This window comes from Balearica regulorum, chromosome 17, assembly GCF_011004875.1.
Source record: "Balearica regulorum gibbericeps isolate bBalReg1 chromosome 17, bBalReg1.pri, whole genome shotgun sequence".
NCBI classification, from domain to species: Eukaryota; Metazoa; Chordata; class Aves; order Gruiformes; family Gruidae; genus Balearica; species Balearica regulorum.
Window position 1 is genome coordinate 2246299 of NC_046200.1, and position 18276 is coordinate 2264574.

The 18276-nt window shown below is 54.7% G+C and overlaps 1 long non-coding RNA gene across 1 annotated transcript; it reads right to left on the bottom strand.

The window, feature by feature from the left end:
- Positions 1 to 9415: 9415 nt before the first annotated feature.
- On the bottom strand, positions 9416 to 15621 carry LOC142604268 (uncharacterized). Its single transcript, XR_012838147.1, has 2 exons — positions 11912 to 15621; positions 9416 to 10403 (listed from the first exon to the last, which is right to left on the bottom strand). It is a non-coding gene; the product is annotated as an uncharacterized LOC142604268 (long non-coding RNA).
- Positions 15622 to 18276: the final 2655 nt, after the last annotated feature.

Consider the following 18276-nt stretch of genomic DNA (forward strand, 5'->3'; position numbering starts at 1 on the left):
TGCCACCGGTGCTGGGCTGTCCATCGGGCGCAGGGTTGTGCACAGCACCTTCCCCCCCACGCTCCAACGGGACCACTGATGCACCTGCAAACCCCGACCTGAATTTCCGTGCAAAACCTGATCACGATTTGCAATTCTTTCCCGGAGGATCAGATCTGGGTGTTTTAGTGAATTCGATCTTTGCTTCAGCAGGTGCAGCCAAGGTCAGAGACGGATGCTCCCCTCCGACTGTTGCATTGGGAAATGATAAGACATAATAAACACAAGACCGAGAGATAACTAAGGAAAAGCAAGTGACTTGGAAATAGCTACAGCCCACACCCAGCCACGGAGATTTGGCCGGAGGCAGCACAAGGTGCCGGGAGAAGGCACCTCGTTAGTGCCAGCACCGCGCCGGCTGACGGATTAGCAGTGACGGCCCAGAGCCCTGCGGCTGTAAATCCCCATACGGCCACAGAGACCAGCGGAGATTCACGAGCCAGCGCTTCCAGGTGAGAAGCCGGCCCCGTCTCTGCATCCCTGCTCCGGAAGCAGGAGATACGGCAGGAAGGAGGAAATTCAGCCGCGAGGAGTAGCTGCCTGGGGTTTAGCACGCAGCGGTTCCAGCGAGCACCAAAGGTTGGCACCACGGAAAGGATGGCATGGATTGGCCTCGTTGCACGAAAACCCAGCTACCTCCATCCCGATTATTTTCTCCCGACAGAAAGTCACTGCTGAGCACAGCCAGGTGCTGCCCAGGCTTGCGCGGAGCGGGATGGAGAAGGAACCTTCCGGCTGGGCACACCGGCACTGCCAAGAGCTCAGGAACCGGCGCGGCGGAGCTGGATGCAGTTGTGGGGCAGCCCCCAGGCCACCCCCCACCCCCGACCACCCCGGCAGCATCGCCGCGGCCAGGAGGGATTCCCGAGGCGCCTCCCCGCTGGGGAAGCGACAGTCAGGACCGGCCTCTCACTAAATCAGCCAAGGCAAAGGTGCACATTGCAACGTGCTCCATCAGCCGTCCCATCCTCCCGCAAAGCACACCCAAAATACGGCCCATCAACATCTGGAGCTGCAGCTGCCTGGGGCAGCGGCCGGGAGCTGCCTCTGACCGCTCCGAACACCCCAACAGCTACTGATCCCAGAAACATTGGTTGAAGCTATTTTTCATCCAGGAACAGATTAAAGTGACCCAATTTCCAAAACTTCTCAGATGCACCTGCATGGGCAAAGTCGTCCATCGAAGGGACTTTGGTAGTTAATTATTTCCCGAGCTCCTCGTCCACACGGCTGCGGTCTGCACGGCCGCTGCTGGCCCCATCCCCCTGCCCTGCAGCCCCCTCCCCTCCTCTGCTGGTCCCCACAGCCGCTCTGAAAGCCTGTGCAGAAGGAAGAGCGGGGTTCCTGGGTACGGCTGGGTGCGGCGATCACCGGAGCGAGAGCTGAGCGGCCTCTTCCCCACTTAGGAAGCACAGGGAGTTACATGTCCTCCTCTTCAGCCAAAAGCTATAAATCTGTGGCCGTGCTGCAGCCCCGGCGTCCCAATGTCATCCCAGGGACGCCTCAGCCACAGCTCTGACACGTGGCGGACGGTGCATCCTGATGGGTGCCCTAAATCTCTCCCCATGTCCCCCTCTGGCTCCGGCACATCCCCGGCTGCGTGTGGGAGGTGACCCAGTTGGGGACACACGTGTCCCCCAGACCCTCGGGGTTTTGGCAAAAGCATCCCTAGTGCCAGGTCCTGCGCCCGTGCCTGGCTGCCCCCAGCTCCAGGTCAGGGTAAGGAGGGCGACCGTGACCGCAGCGGCACGTGCCACCGCATCGCCGGGCTCGCAGCTCTGGCACGGCACCGTGTCCGCATCCAGCCAGCATCCCTCAGGCAGAGACCACGCACGAACAGAACCAGCCTGTCCCAGAGCCACCTCCGCTTAAGAGAGCAGGAAAAAATACATTAAAATAAGCCCCGGACACCCCTCACCGCAGCCTGAGTCCGCAGGACTCTGCCCACAAATGCACCTGCTAAACCTGACCTGAATTTCCATGCAAAACCTGACCGTGATTTGCAATTCAGAGGATCAGATCTGGGTGTTTTGGCAAATTCAACCTTTGGTTTGATGGCATCACTTCTGTTCGTCCTCTCCTGCGGGCTCAGCAGGGCTGCGCACCCTCACAGCACCCCGCGCCACCTCCCGTCGCCGTGTCCCAGCACCCCGGGGTGGCACCGGGGCCAGGCAGGACCGAGCGGTGCGACTGTGCTCGGCAGCTGCTGCCAGCACCACCAGATCAATAATTTTTATCTGCATCATTATGTGCCCTTGCAGTGAAATAAATTAGACGTGCAGGACACCGATCGGCCGGTGTCGAGTCTTGTGCCGTGGGACAAACCACGTCCTCGTGCATCCCAACAGGTCGAGGTGCGAATCTAGAGGATGACACGTGCCCAGAACTGGGAGTCAACCCCGGTCCTGCGCGGTCCTCTGTTTTTTTCTGGATTTCTTCACATCCTTTGGTTTCTCTGACTTCTGGACCCACGTACAAAATGGGCCAGGGGACCCTTGCCCAGGGGGCAGATGGAGAAATCCCGTCCTGCTGCCGGCCGGGGGGAAGGTTCTCCCCAGCCCATCCTCAGACAGAGACTGAGGCACGAGAAAGGCGTGGGGTGACCCGAGCTGTCGGAGATGGATGGGAAGCACCGGGCAGGTCCCTGCTCTGACCTGACAGCAGCTGCTCAAGGAGTCTAAAACCTACCCGCTGGAAAAAAACTGGAGGTAAGAGAAAGAAAAAAGAAGAAAAGGGAACAAAGAAGGAAAAAAAAAATGGAACAAAGAAGAAAAAAAAAGGGAAGAAAGAAGGAAAAAAGAAAAGTGAATAAAGAAGGAACGAAGAAGGGAGAAGTGCACGACCGTGGGCAAAGAGCGGCCGCGGTGGCAGCAGTACCGTGTTTCTGTGCTTGCCCGGCTGCGAGCAGGGAGGTTTGCCCAGAGCAGCAGTGATATTTCGCGATACGTGGCATTAATTAAACAGGAGGTCATTTTCCCATTTCTGCGGAAGCGGAAGGAAAGGCAGGGGCTGGTGCTGAGGACTCGCTGCCTGCTTGCAATGACCTGCAAGGCGAGAGCTCGCCTTCCTCTTCACCCGTACTCTTGGAAAGAGCTCTATGGTTTCAGCCTCGATATTTTTGGCAAAAAGGTGCTGAACAGCTGAAAACCGAGGTCCTATCACAGGAAACGCCAGGCAGCTCAAGCAACGAGCAGCACAACCACCCCCGACAGCAAGAAAAATCGGACTCTGGGCGTGCTTCAAGGGCGGCTGCAGTCGCGATGCCTGAGCGGGATGCCCACAGCCGGCCGGGTAGCGGCGATGCTCCGGCCAGGACGGGAATCACCAAACCTGCAACCACAAACAGATTTTTTTTTTTTTACACATTTTTGCACCCATCCACTTTCCCAAAGGCGGCTTTTTCTGAGCTTACAGCATCACAGAGCCCCGAGAAACACCCAAATCCCTTTCCAGGAACCCCTGGTGCTGCAGGTAACCTGCAAACCGCTTCTCCTTCTCTGCTCCCAAGATCTGCCCCGGGGGGGAGCGGGGGGCCGGGCCAGCCCCTTCCCAGCCCCCCCGAGCGGGCTGCTGTAGCCTTTTCTTTTCTAGGGCTGTAAATCCTGACACAGAGCTTTTTGTCCTGCTTTTTACCGTTTGGCGGCTGGTCAGGTTGTATTTGTGTTTTGGCTGCCAGCAATGCAGCGTTTACAAACCTGCCCTGGATTTATCTGCTGCCGCGTTGGCCGCTAAATTAACAAATACAAAAGTTTGAGACATTTTGGAAACAGCAATTTTATAACACCCGAGATGTGTGCCTCTCCCACCCACACCCCGCTTCTCCATTCACTTCTCCTTACAGCATCGGTCAGCTTTAGTTTTCCCCAAAAATAGATTAAATACACTTTTTTTTTTTCCTTCCTCCCTCCCGGCTGGATTTGCCCCATGCAACAGCTCCAGGAGCACTTCCCTGTGGGTCAGGATCCCCCAGCCCTCCTAATCTTGGGGTTCCCCCAAAGACCATGTAGCACCGCAGGCTTTCCCCCCTCCATAGGTGATTTCTGTGGGTCCCAAGTAGATTCTCTGGTGTCTAATAAAGACTGAGCGCCTGCCCCAACATCTCTCCAGCAGACGTGGGTTTTTCCTCTGCCTCGCTGTTTAAGCACACCAACTTGTAGGAACTTAATTACCTTCGAAACCTGTAGTGCTTTATCAGACGGTCTGGCAGTTCGTATCGTGCTGGAAGATGGGGACAAGGCGGCAGAGCCATCACAAGAGCCGGCGTTTTTGGGGAAAGCAGGCTCAGGAAAGATGCTCCGCGGATGCCCAGGGCTGACACTCGAGAGGGTTAAGCATCCCGTAGCAATGCCACCCCAGGGCTGCCGACACCGATGGTTCAATTAACCAACCCCAGCCCTGCCAGACCACAGCGAATCCCAGACGGACACGCTTTGTCCGTTTTCAGGTATCAGCTCATCCCTGCTCGGTTTGGCTTGCAGGAGCGAAGCTGGAGACTGTTTGCAGCCAGCGAGGCTGTGGCAAGCGGCGCTGGCTCCCCCCCAAACCCCACCGTCCTGGGAGCATCCACCACAACCCGGCTCTTTCCCTGGAGCCCAGTCCATTGCCCGCACGTTTTGTCCATCCTTCCCCAAGAGCGTTCCCAACCCGCACGCCGAGGAGCAGACAACGGCGATGCAAAGTTACCACCCACCCAATGCCAATAAGCAGCGGGTTTCAACCAAAAAAAGAGGATTTTCTGGGCTTCTCAGAGTCTCACCACAAAGTCAAAACCCAGCCCTGCGCTTGTCAAATTGGGCACCCCAGGAAAACCCTTGCACACTTTGAGAGTGAAGGAAGAAGGCTCACATGAAGATCAAAGCTCCCCTCTTCTCCCCGCGTGCAGCGCGTTCCTCTATACCACGGACGCACATCGTGTGCCAGCCTTGGGATTCATGCCGGTTATTTAGACTTTCTGCTCTCCTCCCGGGTTTTTTCCGTGGGATTTGATCTCGCTGCTCGTCCCCCGGTGCTCTCCCCGGCCGATGCACACACCACGTGTCTCGGTGGCTTCCTTGCAGCATTCGGATTTTTGGAGAAACTTCACCGTGGACGGGGTGAGATGCAGCCCACGTCACAGCAGGCTCCACGGTGAGCCAGGGTGCAGCAAGGCCCCGGGGATAAAGGCTTTATGGTGCTGGCACTTGCAGTCCCTGTCCGTGGGAGTCCACTGGAGAGGGTGGCAGGACCACACCGGGACATCTCCCCAGAGGACAGCTCCAAAGGGTGCTCGACCGGTCCGGTTAGCAAGCGGAAAGCCAAAAGCGTGATGACACCCAGGGCAGGTGCTGCTGTGAAGTGCCAGAGCTGTTCCCAGGGGCTCTTCCCATAGCAGAGACACTCAGCTCCGTAAATCAAACCAGCAGAAAGCAGGGACGGTTTTGGAGACGTCACTCCTTCCCCTGGACACAGAGGGTTTGCATCAGCATCGTGCCCAGGTGATAACTCCCGCTCCACGCCTGCACGCACGGAACAGATCCAAGGGGGATCCAGCGCTGAAGAAGGACCGAGAAGCACAGCTGAACCAGGGATGATCTTTGCACCATCCCATGATGGTCAGCAGCCCCAGCCTGCTGCCAGACCCACCATCGAGGCTGGGACCCTCCCCGCTGCCGGCTGAGCCAAGCCAAGAGGTTAAACGCAAACTCATCAGATTCAATCTCTTCCAGTGATTTCGTTCCGCATTATCAAAGCTGGCTTGTAAAAGAAAGAGGTTTCCTTTCAAGAACTGTCAAAAATTTGTTATAAACGTGACTGGCAACCCCCAAACCAGAGATCCGCGGCGGTGCCGGGGGCAGAGCCTGCAAATGCTGGAGCCAGCAGTGCTGGGCGTAGCTTTTGGCCAACCTGCACCTACATCGGCAGGTTTAATTGCTGCATGAAAGAAAACAGCAAGCGCCGGTAAACTTAATAGAGGGAAAAATCAAGCTCAAATGAAAACAACGTGGAGGAGATAGGCGAGGACAAATATAACATTAATAACGTCCATCGAGTTGGCAAGAGGCAGGATTCTTGCAAGGAAAATTGGTGGCTTCTCTTTTTTAATCAGAGTTGATGGGAACGAGCCAGAGGAGACGGGGACTTTGCAGGGAAGATGAGGATTTGGTGCATCAGCCTGCAGGACGGAGACCCAGCCAGATCCGCTCCTCTTAGCTAGAGAGACTGGCGCAGCCTGAGGCGTCTGAAGACGAAGCAGCGAGACAAGCTGGAGAGCCCAAAGGTGCCAGCAAGGTCTGAGCAACGAAGGTCTGAGCAGACGACGGCTCTGCCCGTGCCCCAGAGCAGGATGATGCTGAGCGTGCGACACCCTCGGCTTCCCCAGCCCAGGAGACCAGAGACCTCTCGCATCTCCAGCTCATCTAGTTTTCAAATTCTCCTCTGAACTGCCAGCTCCTCGCTCTCCTCACCTCCAGGGTTTAACTGTTCAGGGTCCCTCTGCGCAGCCATGACCCCGATGGTCGGAAGAAGAAGAAAATGGTTTTAAATCTTCCCCCACTGCTCAGCTGGGTCCTGATCTCTCGACATCAGCGTCAACCCAAGGCCACCGTTTACTTCCCTGGAGCTACTCCTCATTTACATCAGCATAATTGATATTCTGGCTCGTTAGGTTTTAACGCACAGCTTCGAGAACTTATTTAAAATTCATTGAAGCTTCCTCACTCAAAAGGATTTAAGACCGCTCCCCCCCCCCCAAAAAAAAAAAAAAAAAAAAAAAAGGGTGTTTGTGGAATTCTGCAAAGCCCCGAAGACAGAAGGACCAAACGTCTCCATCTGCTCCGCAGTGCAGCGGGAGCAAGGCTGTAGTAAATCAAGACGGGGTGACGCAGCGATCCCTCCCGCAGACGGCTTCGGCAGCCACCGGTGCCTCTTCTGCCAGCGCAGACGTTGTCCCCGGGGTGGGAGAAACCCCGCCATGAGCTGAAAGAAACCCCTTGCGCTTCTTCCCGGTGTTCCACAAAGAAGGAGAGCCGCAGTCTGGGCTGGCAGGGGCGGACACTGCCCCGGTTAAAGGCAGGGAGATGGAGAGGACGGGTGGCCACTGGTCTGCTCGAGCATCCCTTGGGCAGAGCTAGGCTTCGAAGCGAAGCTGCGGGAGCGGGGACGACTCCACCGGGCGGGATGGACCTTCCCCATCACCCAGCCGGCAGCTACAGCCGGCCAAGCTGCTGCGCACGGAGCTGAGCTCAACAGGGGTGCCGCACCGCTGGGATGGGGAGAGGGACATGGCAGCGAGGACACGCGCCTCGTCACGACGGGAACCCGCTGCCCCATGCCCTCGCCTGGCCGGGGCTGCTCGGAGATGGGAGGGAGAGAGAAATAAATCCCGGTGCTTCGAGCGTTTATCCCTTCGCATTACCTCGTTGCAGTTAAACCCTTCCTGTCCCGCTCTCCGCGGGGCTCATCGCAGGCGGGCGGTGAGGTGAGCAAAGTGCTCAGCCTCGACTCGCTGATCGAGGGCGAACGAGCACCCGCTGGAGCTGCACGTCGTCCGGTTAAAACATGTGGTGGGAGGAGAGATCCCGGGCATTTTTCCTCTTTTTTTCCCTAATTCCCACTGAGTCCAAAAAACACGTTCCAGGAGACGCTGCTAAATATTCCAGAATTAAGAAAGACAAGACAACAAGCAAGAGGGGGAAGTGAAGTGGGTTCTAATGCTGTTTGATTTTTCTTTTTTTTTTTTTTTTTAGCCTGCGCTACCACCCATCTTACCTCCCAGCACCCATCAACAAGCAGCACCCGCAAAGAAGCTGAACCCAGCTTCTTATTTATTGCCTCATCAACCTAAGGACAAGGAAAAATATTCCTTGACTCTTAATGCCGGATAGAGGCGGCTCCCTTCGAACGGGATGTCACGGGGGACGGCTCGCCTTTGCCACCGAGCCGTGTCGGTGTTATTTTGGGGACACGCATCAGGCACCGGCGCTTTGCAAACTAAAGGGGCAGCTCGTCGCCAGGCACGGGGAGCACAGGTCGCATCTCCCAGCGAGCCAGGACGCCTCTCGTGCCGTACGGCCATCGAACAGGGATGTAAAGGTTGGAGCAGAGTTGGGGGAGAGAAAGGAAAAAGAAATTAAAAGGATGTTAAAAACCTAAAGGACGGTCACGGACTCTGCACTGTTCCCCTAGCTAAACCTCCCTGCGAGGCTGAAGCATTTCTTCCTCCTCTTCTTTCTTCTTCCATCCAAAAAGGGAAGAAAAAAAAAAACCAAAACAAACAAACAAAAAAGAGCGTGGTATTTCAGAGTAAATCACTTTTAAAGCGCACTTAAAACTCTGCCAGTGCCGTTTAAGAAACATAACGCATCCTCTCCAAGGAAATGGGGTTTTTTTTTCCCCTCCTAAAATGATCCACTAACGGCTTTCCAACGCACCGCTGGCGAATTCTCTAAAGGCATAAACCCACCCGCCGGAGGCAGATTCCGTAGGATCTGTTTGGCAACAGCTCCCTGCTGCACCCGCACCCCCTGCACGGGGGGGTTCAGGGCTGGAGACGCGGCTGCGCCCCAAAACCTCCGGACGCGAGGTTGGGTTCTTGCACCGTTCTCCTTCCCAAAATCCGGAAAGCCATCAGCTTTCCAAGAGAGTCCAAAAGGGACCACGATGTCCAGCACCGCGAGCCCCAGGTGCTTCCCCCGGGGCTGCTCCTGGCACAGCCCCGAAATACCAAAAAAGATCAAAAAAACCCAAAAAAAAAAGTTTTAAAAAAGCAGATTTAAAGCAGAGAGAGAATCAAGGAGCAGCAGAGAGGCGTCGTTTACTTTTTAAGACCAAGTCAAGGTGAGATTGCTCAGCAAATAAAGCAGCAGACAGGTACTCGGAGCCGTTCCTCTGAAAGGACGTTGGTTCGTGCATCGGCTTTTTGAGTTGTACTTGGGCGTACAAAGTCTCCCACACACACGCACCCCGCTTTAAAAGGGCTAATAACACCAAAGCTGGAGATGCTGGTGAGCCCAGTCAGCTAAGAGAAAGAATTTAATGAGGAGGGGGAAAGAAAAAAGAAAAAAAAATAAAAAAGAAAAAAAAAGAGAGAACTGGACACTGCTTATGGACAGTTACTTAATTATTTAAAAAGTTGCAAAGAAAAAATTCCTAAAAGCCTTGCTCAGAAGGCAAGCATAATCAGGCTTTAAAAGGGTTTTGGGTTGTTTGGAGTTTTTTTTAATATAATATATAGAACTAGACAGCAGCTAAATTAGAAAGTGAGCAAAAGCCAGGAGAGCACGCAGCGCTCGGCAGAAACCCGCCGTCCGCCCTGTCGAGCCCCATCAGGTCCGGCACGGAGAAACCCAGGCAGAGGTGTCAGCCCCGTAATCAACAGATGGGGCGGAAGCGCTGAAGATAATGCAGGGAAATTGAGTTTCTTTAATATGGAAGAGATGATGAATCAGATGATGTATTCATGCCATAGTACAATGAGGCATTTTGTATTGCTACACAAATTAAAATAAACCGAGAAATAGAGATTAATGCCAAACTTTTCAAAAAACCAGCACGATCTGGAGCAATTGAATCAAAGAGGTTTTAAAGAGCTGGCCAAGGAGTTATTTCTAGATTTTTTTTTGCTTTTGCTTTTTATGTCCTCTTTAAAAGGATACTTTCAATTACAGCAGTGTTATTTATTTCCTTGTACGGTAAAACAATCCATGTCATCTTCCAAATCGTTGGTCTGACATTGAAGCCGGGCAAAACAAAGGGGGAGTTGAAATAGGACTCACTTAATGAAGAAGTGAAATTTAATTAGTGCCAATCAGCATGCCTTTATGAAAAGCAGATTTCATTAAACCAACCTGAGCTTTTTTTTTTATGAGATTCCGAAATGAGTTTACCAACACGACAGGGCGTTTGATTCGGCTGCGGGTGACATTTTGATGAAGAAGCTGGAACAATATAAAAATCAACACCAGAACCTGTTAAATCTCCGAGCAGCTGGTTAAGACACAGCTGCCCAAATGTCAGGCGAAGGAAGGAATCGCTGCTGACAGGGATGCTCTGCCGGCTGACGAGTCACTAAGTAACGAGGGCTAATAACGGATGCAGAGAAAGCAGTTTTATAGCCGGGGTAATACCGGAGCTCAGGCTAAAAGATTCCTTCTGGCCTTAAAAGCCATTAATAGCGAGGGCTGGGGAAAGGGGAAACATCTGGTGAAAATAGCGTAGGGGTTTCTCTCTCCTCCCACCCAGCTGGATGCACACGCACGTCGCCGTGTTGCTGCGGCTTCGAGCAGGGCTCCATCCTCAGCGCAGTGAACATCCCCGCTGACGGTTATTTTCCATGCTGTATTTGTGCTCCAGCTTTTATTCCTCTCCCGGGAAATCAGCAGCAAGCTCTGCAACAGGCAACAACAACAACAACAAAAAAATTTAAAAAAAAAATAATCACTTACTAGGACAATCGGAATAGGAAAGCGCTGGAATTCAGGCTGCCCACGTCATCCGAAAGCCAAACGCACGTGAGGCTTCGAGCGAGGGCAGCGCAGACACGGGGCAGCAGAGACGCTGCCAATGCCACCCGCCGTGGGAAACGCAGGTGAAACTGCGGCAAAGCAAGAGGCCACCCACAGACCGGGGCTTCGGGGGGGGTGGGGGGGTGTTTTTGGTAGTTGCCACGTGCTGGTTGGACAACGTGTGGGTTACACCCCAACCCCGCGCTGGGAACGGGGCATTTCTCGCCCCGCGGCAGCAGGGCGGGACGTGGCAGAGCCGTGCCGCCCGCGCCTGGGCACCGCTGGGTTTGGCCCCGGATATTTTGGTCCTGCCACGTTTCCCCTCCTGGACAGGGCACGGGGCTCACCAAGCCGCACCGGGGCCAGCTCGCCCTTCTTTTTCACCTAAACTACAGGTCTTAGGAAGTCTCCTCCCCAGGGCCGCCAGATCCCGGGGCTTGGGGACATCACCCCCTGGAGATGCAATGGCCACGGTCCTGCCCGAGCTACGGACCCAGCACAGCCCGAAGCGGTCGCTGCCATGCATAGGAGACACCCTGGCTCAGGTCGCTCTTCGTCGTCGCTAATTACCGCAAGGAGCCCGCTGCACGCACGCACGCACGCTCCCCCTCCAACAGCATCGCCAAGGGAAGGACGTGCCGAAGCCCAGAGCCACCGCGCTGGCCGGCTGCCACCTCCATCTCCTTGCAAAGTCTCTTTGATGCTTTACAACCTTCACCGGGCGGGGAGAAAGCCACCGCTCTGCTCAGCACAGTCCATGCATGAAAAGCTCCGGCTGCCGCCCTCAGCCGCGGAGGGAGGAGGAGAGCGGCGGCTCTAGGGCTGGCTTGAGGACGGCTTTGGGGTGAAAACCAGCAGAACAGGGACAAAAGCACAGCCAGAGCCCAGAGAGCTGAGGGGAGAAGGATTTGGCATCAGCCCCAGGGTAAGAGCCACACAAGCCACGTGCGGGGGCTGCCGGGAGGACCAGGGTGGTGGCGGGGGGACGACGACACAGAAAGGCCACTGTCCTGCCCGGCCTCATGGCGGCTGAAGGTGACAGGGAGGTTTGGGGGCAGCGGGAGGAAGGACGGGAGCGGGGAGCTGCGGGGAGCAGCCAGGCAGCGGCTGGGTATTAGTCCTGGAGTCTGTTTAAAATCTGGTGCCTTCGTACCGGGTTTTCTCCCAAAGGCACCGGCGTATTCGGGCAACCAGCTCCTGCTCTGCGTTCGCCCCTGCAAGCCTGCGAGCAAAAAACCAGGTCTGTGCTTCTGGGCATGCGGAGGCACCTTCCTCCCCAGGCTCCGCTCCTCTGCAAAACCTTCACGTCTCCGAGCAGGCGCAGGCGGAGAAGCAAACGCTCCTCCCGACACTGATGAGCCCTTTTGTACCCAGCCCGCGCGCTCCTTTACCTTTGGGCAGGGATAATAGGACAGCCGGCTGCTGCAAATGTCACCTCTTCGGAGAGGAGGACAGGGGGTGGCCGCCGTGCTGCGGCTCATCAGCACTCTTGTCTGGAAGGATTGTGAGAGAAGAGGAATTAATCCTGGAAGCTCAGCTGGTACCTTTGATTTTGGGGCCCTGGAGCATCCACCACCCCCTGTGCTGTGCGAGGTCCTGGGAGCAGCAGGGACCCACCAGCACCCCCACGGCAATGCGCACCCCCCCCCCAGCTCCTCGGGTCTGCCCAGACACCGATTCCTGTCCCAGAGACCTGCTACAAACTGGGATTGATTTCTGCACGTCAACAAGCCGGTTAGTGACAACCTGGGGCCGGTACCTCCTGATGGCTCAGGAGCACATCTCCTCCCCACTGCGCCCCGACGCACCACGGCCACAGCCAGCCTGTTTGCAAAGCTCGAACACTCTCGTCCCTCCTCTTTGGAGAGTTTTTACCCTCAGACACAACCCTCAGGTTCGTCTCCAGGCTGTGGCCACCAGTGGTCCTCCCCAGCTTCCCTGTCCTCCAGGCAAAAACAGGAGAGAGGAACACGAAGGACGTGTCACATCAGCACCTGGTCCGATGCTCAGAGACACCGAGGCTCCAGAGCGAGGGTGCGAGAAGAACCCGGTCAGATGAGGCCTCCAGAGATGACTCAAACCCGAGGCAGGATGCTGAAGGACACACATTACGGGTCTCCATCCAAGCGCTCTCGCTGCAATGACCCATAAATACGCTGTTCGCTCTGCCTCGAGCTCACTGCTGCATCTCCGTGCTCTCCTTTCACCGGAGGGATGCTCCTGAGGAGAAGTTGACCTGAATGCTGCAATACGGCCAGTCCAAGCAGACGAGGTGGCACTGGAGCAGGAAGCCATGTGAGACTGGCCAAAACCCGGCTCCTCCAGGGAACAGAGAGGCAGCACGTGGGATGAGCCCAGTGCCAGACCCCCCCCAGAAGCGGAGGGATTCCCAACAGCAGGAGCATCCTTCCTGTCAGCCCTCATCCCTCTGGGTTTGGACCCAGCGGAACACAAAGCAGAGACCAGATGAGCCACATCTCCATCCACTGATCCCTCCTGGGACCTTCCAGTGCTTCCCAGTGACCTCCCCTCTCTCCTGCTCGAGATGTATCGCAGAACCTGAGCAACACACCCCCACCAGCAGCCCCCTTCAATGTAAATCACTCCAAGTCATCTTCTATACATAAAGCCTCCTCCAGGACACTGTATTAATCTGTGCAATTAATTAGGCATTTGCCAATTAAATTTCAAACATCGTTTTAGTTTAGTTGAAGGGGGGGGGGGGGGGGAGAAGATTTCCTGTGGGGAAAAAAAAAAAAAAAGTGGAGAAGTAAAGCCCTAACGATGGGAATGATGAAAGGCAGGCTGGCAAACGGGTCTTTAGAAGACAGGGAGCTGCAGTCAGCTCAGATCACACCTCTCTCATCTCTAACTAAAAAAATCATCATCATCACAGCATCATTGCAAAGTCAATAACTCTAAGGCAGCCAAGAATTACTTTCATTTGCTTCATCATCACTTACCCCCACGGAAAGCAAGCTGAGAGTATTCTCTGGGTAAAGAAAAAGCATTTTGTCCTCATCTTTCCTTCGGGGAGGAACCTGACGTGGCAGCAGGAGACCATAGCTATTCGGATGGATGGAGAGCAATTGTTTTCCCAACCAGATGAGTTCACAGGCAACCACAACCGGTGAGACCTTTATTACTGGGTGAAGCACATTTTGCTCAGCACAAACCTTCTGGCCCTTCACAGACAAGCCCTGGCCACGAGAGCCCCGTGGGAGCACAGAAATTGTCCCGTTTCCCCATCGCCAGCGGGACCCGAGGATGCAGGGTGCCAGGATGGGGCCGTCTTCCCTTTTCTGCTCCTCACGAGCTGCTAAATCCACGCGAAGAAGCAATTTTCATACATACCGCGGGGATGGGCCACTGCCGTGGTGGAACACTGAACCTGCTACGGAGGATAAAGCTGAGTATCTAAAGAAGACCCAGCGGCAGCCACGGATCAAACCCGCGTCCCTTGTATTCACATTTCATCTCTCATCAAAAGCTCTCCAGGCCCTGCTAAAGGCAATTAATTAGATTCACCTTCCCAGAGAAGATCGGCACCTTTTGTTACTTTCCAAGAGCAGGGAAGGTAAAATAATCACAAAGCAGCATTGCTTTCACCCCAATTATTTTAAAAGGCGATTATGAAGGATAATCCTCTGGATTTCCATTAAACCTGTTCTTCATTCACCTGTTCGAGGGCCCGATGCTGGGGGGCAGGCGTGCGTCCTCGCAGCCCGCTGGGTCGGTGGGGTGCTGCTCTCCCCTCCCCGCGTGCCCAGCCCACGCTATCGCAGCTGCTCCTTAGATTTTTCACTTTTCCTCCAATTTAAATTAGAAAATGGATAAAGCACCAATTCAAACTAATAAAGCAAGCTGCAGTTTGTCTTAGCTTAGGCTGGGGGTTTCAAAGAGCGTTACCCCGGTCTGTTGGAAATGAAGAGCAATGAAGCTCTGCAGTGGTCTCTGTTCAACGCCTTTGAAAATCCCAGCCTTTCATCCAGGTTTGAGCTGGAAGCACGAGGAACGCCAAGGGATGGTGTCATCCCCCGCTGTCAGGCTGCCGGCTCAAACAGGGCCACACACGCTGCCAGGGCAATGTCCTGGCTTGTCCATCCCCTGCCATGGTTACAGCTCCCAGTTTGTGCCCAGGGGGAGAAAATTTATTAAAATGCAAACACCCACGGACAGGATAAAATATCACCCAGGGAGACCTGCTGGCCAGAGAGTTGGGTCTCCAGCCGCTGAGCCTGTGCTGCTCGGAGACGTCCCTCAGGCTTGGGAGAGGGAGTGGGTTTAGAGATAAGGTCTAGAGTTGGGGTTAGAAAGCAGGTATTTCTGGAGAGAGAAAAAAAAAAGTTATTGATTCATTACACTAAATACTTTGGATGTCTCGCTGCCAAATCCTGCTGCCAGCGATGGTTCTCCGTGAAAGCCCTCCAGATGTGCCACCACGCACACGCTCAGCCCTAGGCAACAATCCACAGCACGGTGCTTGACAGCATCTTTCCATCGTTCTCAGTAAAGACCGTTCTCAACAGGGGAGCTCACAGAGACAATACTCCAGAAGCCATCAAGTTTCTGATGAGTTTGACCCACGCTGTGCAGGAGAAGAACCCCCGCTCTTCCCTGCAGGGCGGTTATCCTGACAACCATGCGTGTGATGGAGGAGCGTTGGCTTGACGGGCTGCTCGGAGCAGGTACACACCCTGCACCTCAACCAGGAGAGCTGTTGCCCTGAAGTTAAACCTCATCGAGGGTTGTTTCCAGGAGCAGACGATCTTCGCTCTGCGATGCAACTCCAGCAGCTTTGCAGAGACGGACTGGAGCGGCACACAGCTCTTGACAAACACAACTGGGGAACCTGCCCTACTCCCAGCTAGTCCTAACTTGGCGCCTGCCCTGCCTACGAGCTGCTGTTTGAGACAGATTTCGGAAGAGCCAAGCATTTTGCTGTATGGCTGATGGGCAAAGCTCAAGGCTGCTCTCAGCAGCGTCCCCACACCGTGAGCTGGAGGTGAGCAAGATGAGACATGACCCAACACGGCTCCATTTATCCAGAGCTCCATGGCCAGCAGGGAAAAGTTAGCAACTAAATCTAAAACCTGTCCCCAGCCCTTTCTAGAGTTCAACCAGCATCACTGGAGAACATCACCCACCCAGAAAGGCTCAGGCAGCATGTTGGAAAGAGCAAACCTGCCTTTATGGATCCCATCATAACGCAGACAGCAAGCCGTGCTGGAATGCCACGCTGACCTTTACAAACCTGATATTTCGCCCCCATCTCCTGCTCTCTGGTCCCGGCCGCAGCGGGACGTTCATCAGGAAGGGAAATGGAAGGGCAGCGTGATTAGGCAGCCGCGTTCGGCACTCGTAGTCCCATCTCCACTGCCCATTTGTCACGGCAGAAATAATAAGAAAGCGAAGCCGGCTGTAACGACCCAGCCTCTTCCCAAAAATATACATCATCGGCAGCAGCTTTATTGCTGCCGGTTCAAAGGCAAGCCAGCGCGGCCTCTGCCTTCCTGAAGATAGGTCAGATAAATGCATGGAGGGGATGCACTGCAGTGAGCCTCTACCCTAAAGCGTAGGGCCCGCCTCGGCACCCGCGGAGAGGGATCCCACCAGGACGCTCGCCGCGGGCTGCTGAAAAGTGCAGCGATGAACGTCTGCTCCTCCGAACGGGGGAGGTTAATTACTGTGATCAAAAATATCCAGAGGGAAAAATGTTACACCAGATATTAGCAATTAACCCAGAAATCTAAACATCACAATTGCTGCAATTAATAGGATCCTACACTTGCGCTAATTACCAGTCTGCGCAAGGGGCGGATGCGGCAGGAGGGAGGGAGCCCGCGGAGCTGTTGGAGCGGCAGATCCCAGCCCCAACTGGGGATGCTACGGGAGGGTCCCGTCTAGAGTCGTGCCAAAATGGAAGCGACAGGGGTGACCGGAGGGCTCGAGGGGGGCTCCTGCCTTCAAAGCCATGCCAGGGTGCTCATTGCACAAAGTTCCTTAGACCTCCAGCAAGGCAAACCCACTGGCGGTGCCATCGCTGCGTGTCCCCGGACCGGTGGGGACGTGCTGTTCCGCAGCGCTGCAATTGCACCGGCTTTAAAGCAGAAAAGGAGCCGATCCTGTCCCCAGGCTCACCCCTGGCACCGTCCTTCCCGGTTCTGGGGGGGGGGTGCAGAGCACACCACAGCCGTGCCAAGGGTGTCACCGTGTGCCAGGGGCATCCCGGGGACAGCACAGTGCGTGCAGGACACCGCATCGGCTCCACGTCTCCCATGGCCAGCGGAGGAGAAGTGACCCCATCTCCTTGTTTTAGGAGCGTGGAAAGCACAGAAATACTGAGTAAAGCTGGGACAACCAAACCCCCGACGCCTTTTCCTTCCTGCCCTACGAGCCCAGCTCAGCCACAGCCCCGTCAGAGAGCAGGTTTAAGCAGGAGGGAGGATCCTGCTGCCTCACCGGCACTTTTATACCGTTTTGGCTCGTTTAGGAAGGGGCTGCTCCGCACAGAGCGACGTTCCCACTAACAGCCGCTTTGCTCTTTCAGTAACCTGTTGGTCCTTACTCCCAGCATGCAAATTCAGCTATCGCGGGCAAGGCGATGCAATATAATGGATGTGATGTCAAAAAAAATTAAATCAAACGTCAGGATAAAATTCCAGGGGGGAACATACTTTTATGATTCATAATGCCAACCAATTATCCCCGTGACAGGCCGAATGGCAGTATTTTATCATGCCTAGCAGCCTGGAAAGGGAGTTGTGCAAATCGGCTCATAAAAAGATCCTTTAACAAACTCAGCGGACGTTGTAATGATCGCTAGCCCACACTTCATTTTTCAGCCCCAAGTGACAAAAAAAAAAAAAAAAAAAAAAAGAAACCCCGGCACTCGGCGTGTGCCAGAGCTGATGTACTCCCAAAGAAAAAGCAGCTCTGCCGGGACAACGCTCCGGGTGCCCCATCTGCTCGCTCCAGCGCTCGAGACGTCTCCTTCCTCCCACCAGCACGGGCAGGGCTCAGCCATCCATCCTAAAACACTACGGATGTTTTCATTTTCAACAGCTGACATGCTTCAGCGCTACTTGCTTTGGGCACCGAGACATAAAACCGAGGTTACATTTCCATCAGAAATACGAAGATCATTTAATATCTCACCCAGGTACGAAACACTGCCCTTGGCGATGACCGCCCCCAAAATTACATCAGCTGATGTGATACAGCGGGGGATCAGCCAGGCGCTGCGGCCAGACGCAGCAGCAGATGAAGCGGCGCTAATACAGTCTATCGAGGGCGAATGTGTTTTTGTTTATACACAACGTTTACTCCCGGTGTCTCATCAGCCGGCGGAGCGGAGCGCGCTGGAAGGGCGGTTGGCAGTAGCTGTCAGCCCGACGGGAAGCCACCGCGCCGAGACCAACCCAGGAGATCGCAGCAGAAAGCCCACGCAGCCTCCGGGTCAGGCTGCAACGCAGGCCACCTTCAAAAAAACCCCTCTAAATACCACGGTTTGATGTACAAAACACAGCATTCGGTGCAAATCAGCGGGCAGGGCTAACGGGAGTCGAGCCATCAAAACCCAACAAAAATGTCAGCATTATTTTTAATCCCTGGCACAACCACACGGTAAAGCAAAGGAAAACCTTCGGAATGAAAAAAGCTTCCCGCACTGGAAGTATTTGTCTTCCGCGGAAACGTTCGAAAGATCACGGCTTGAAGTGTAATCACGTGAATTTGTTATTTTGTAGGACCTACA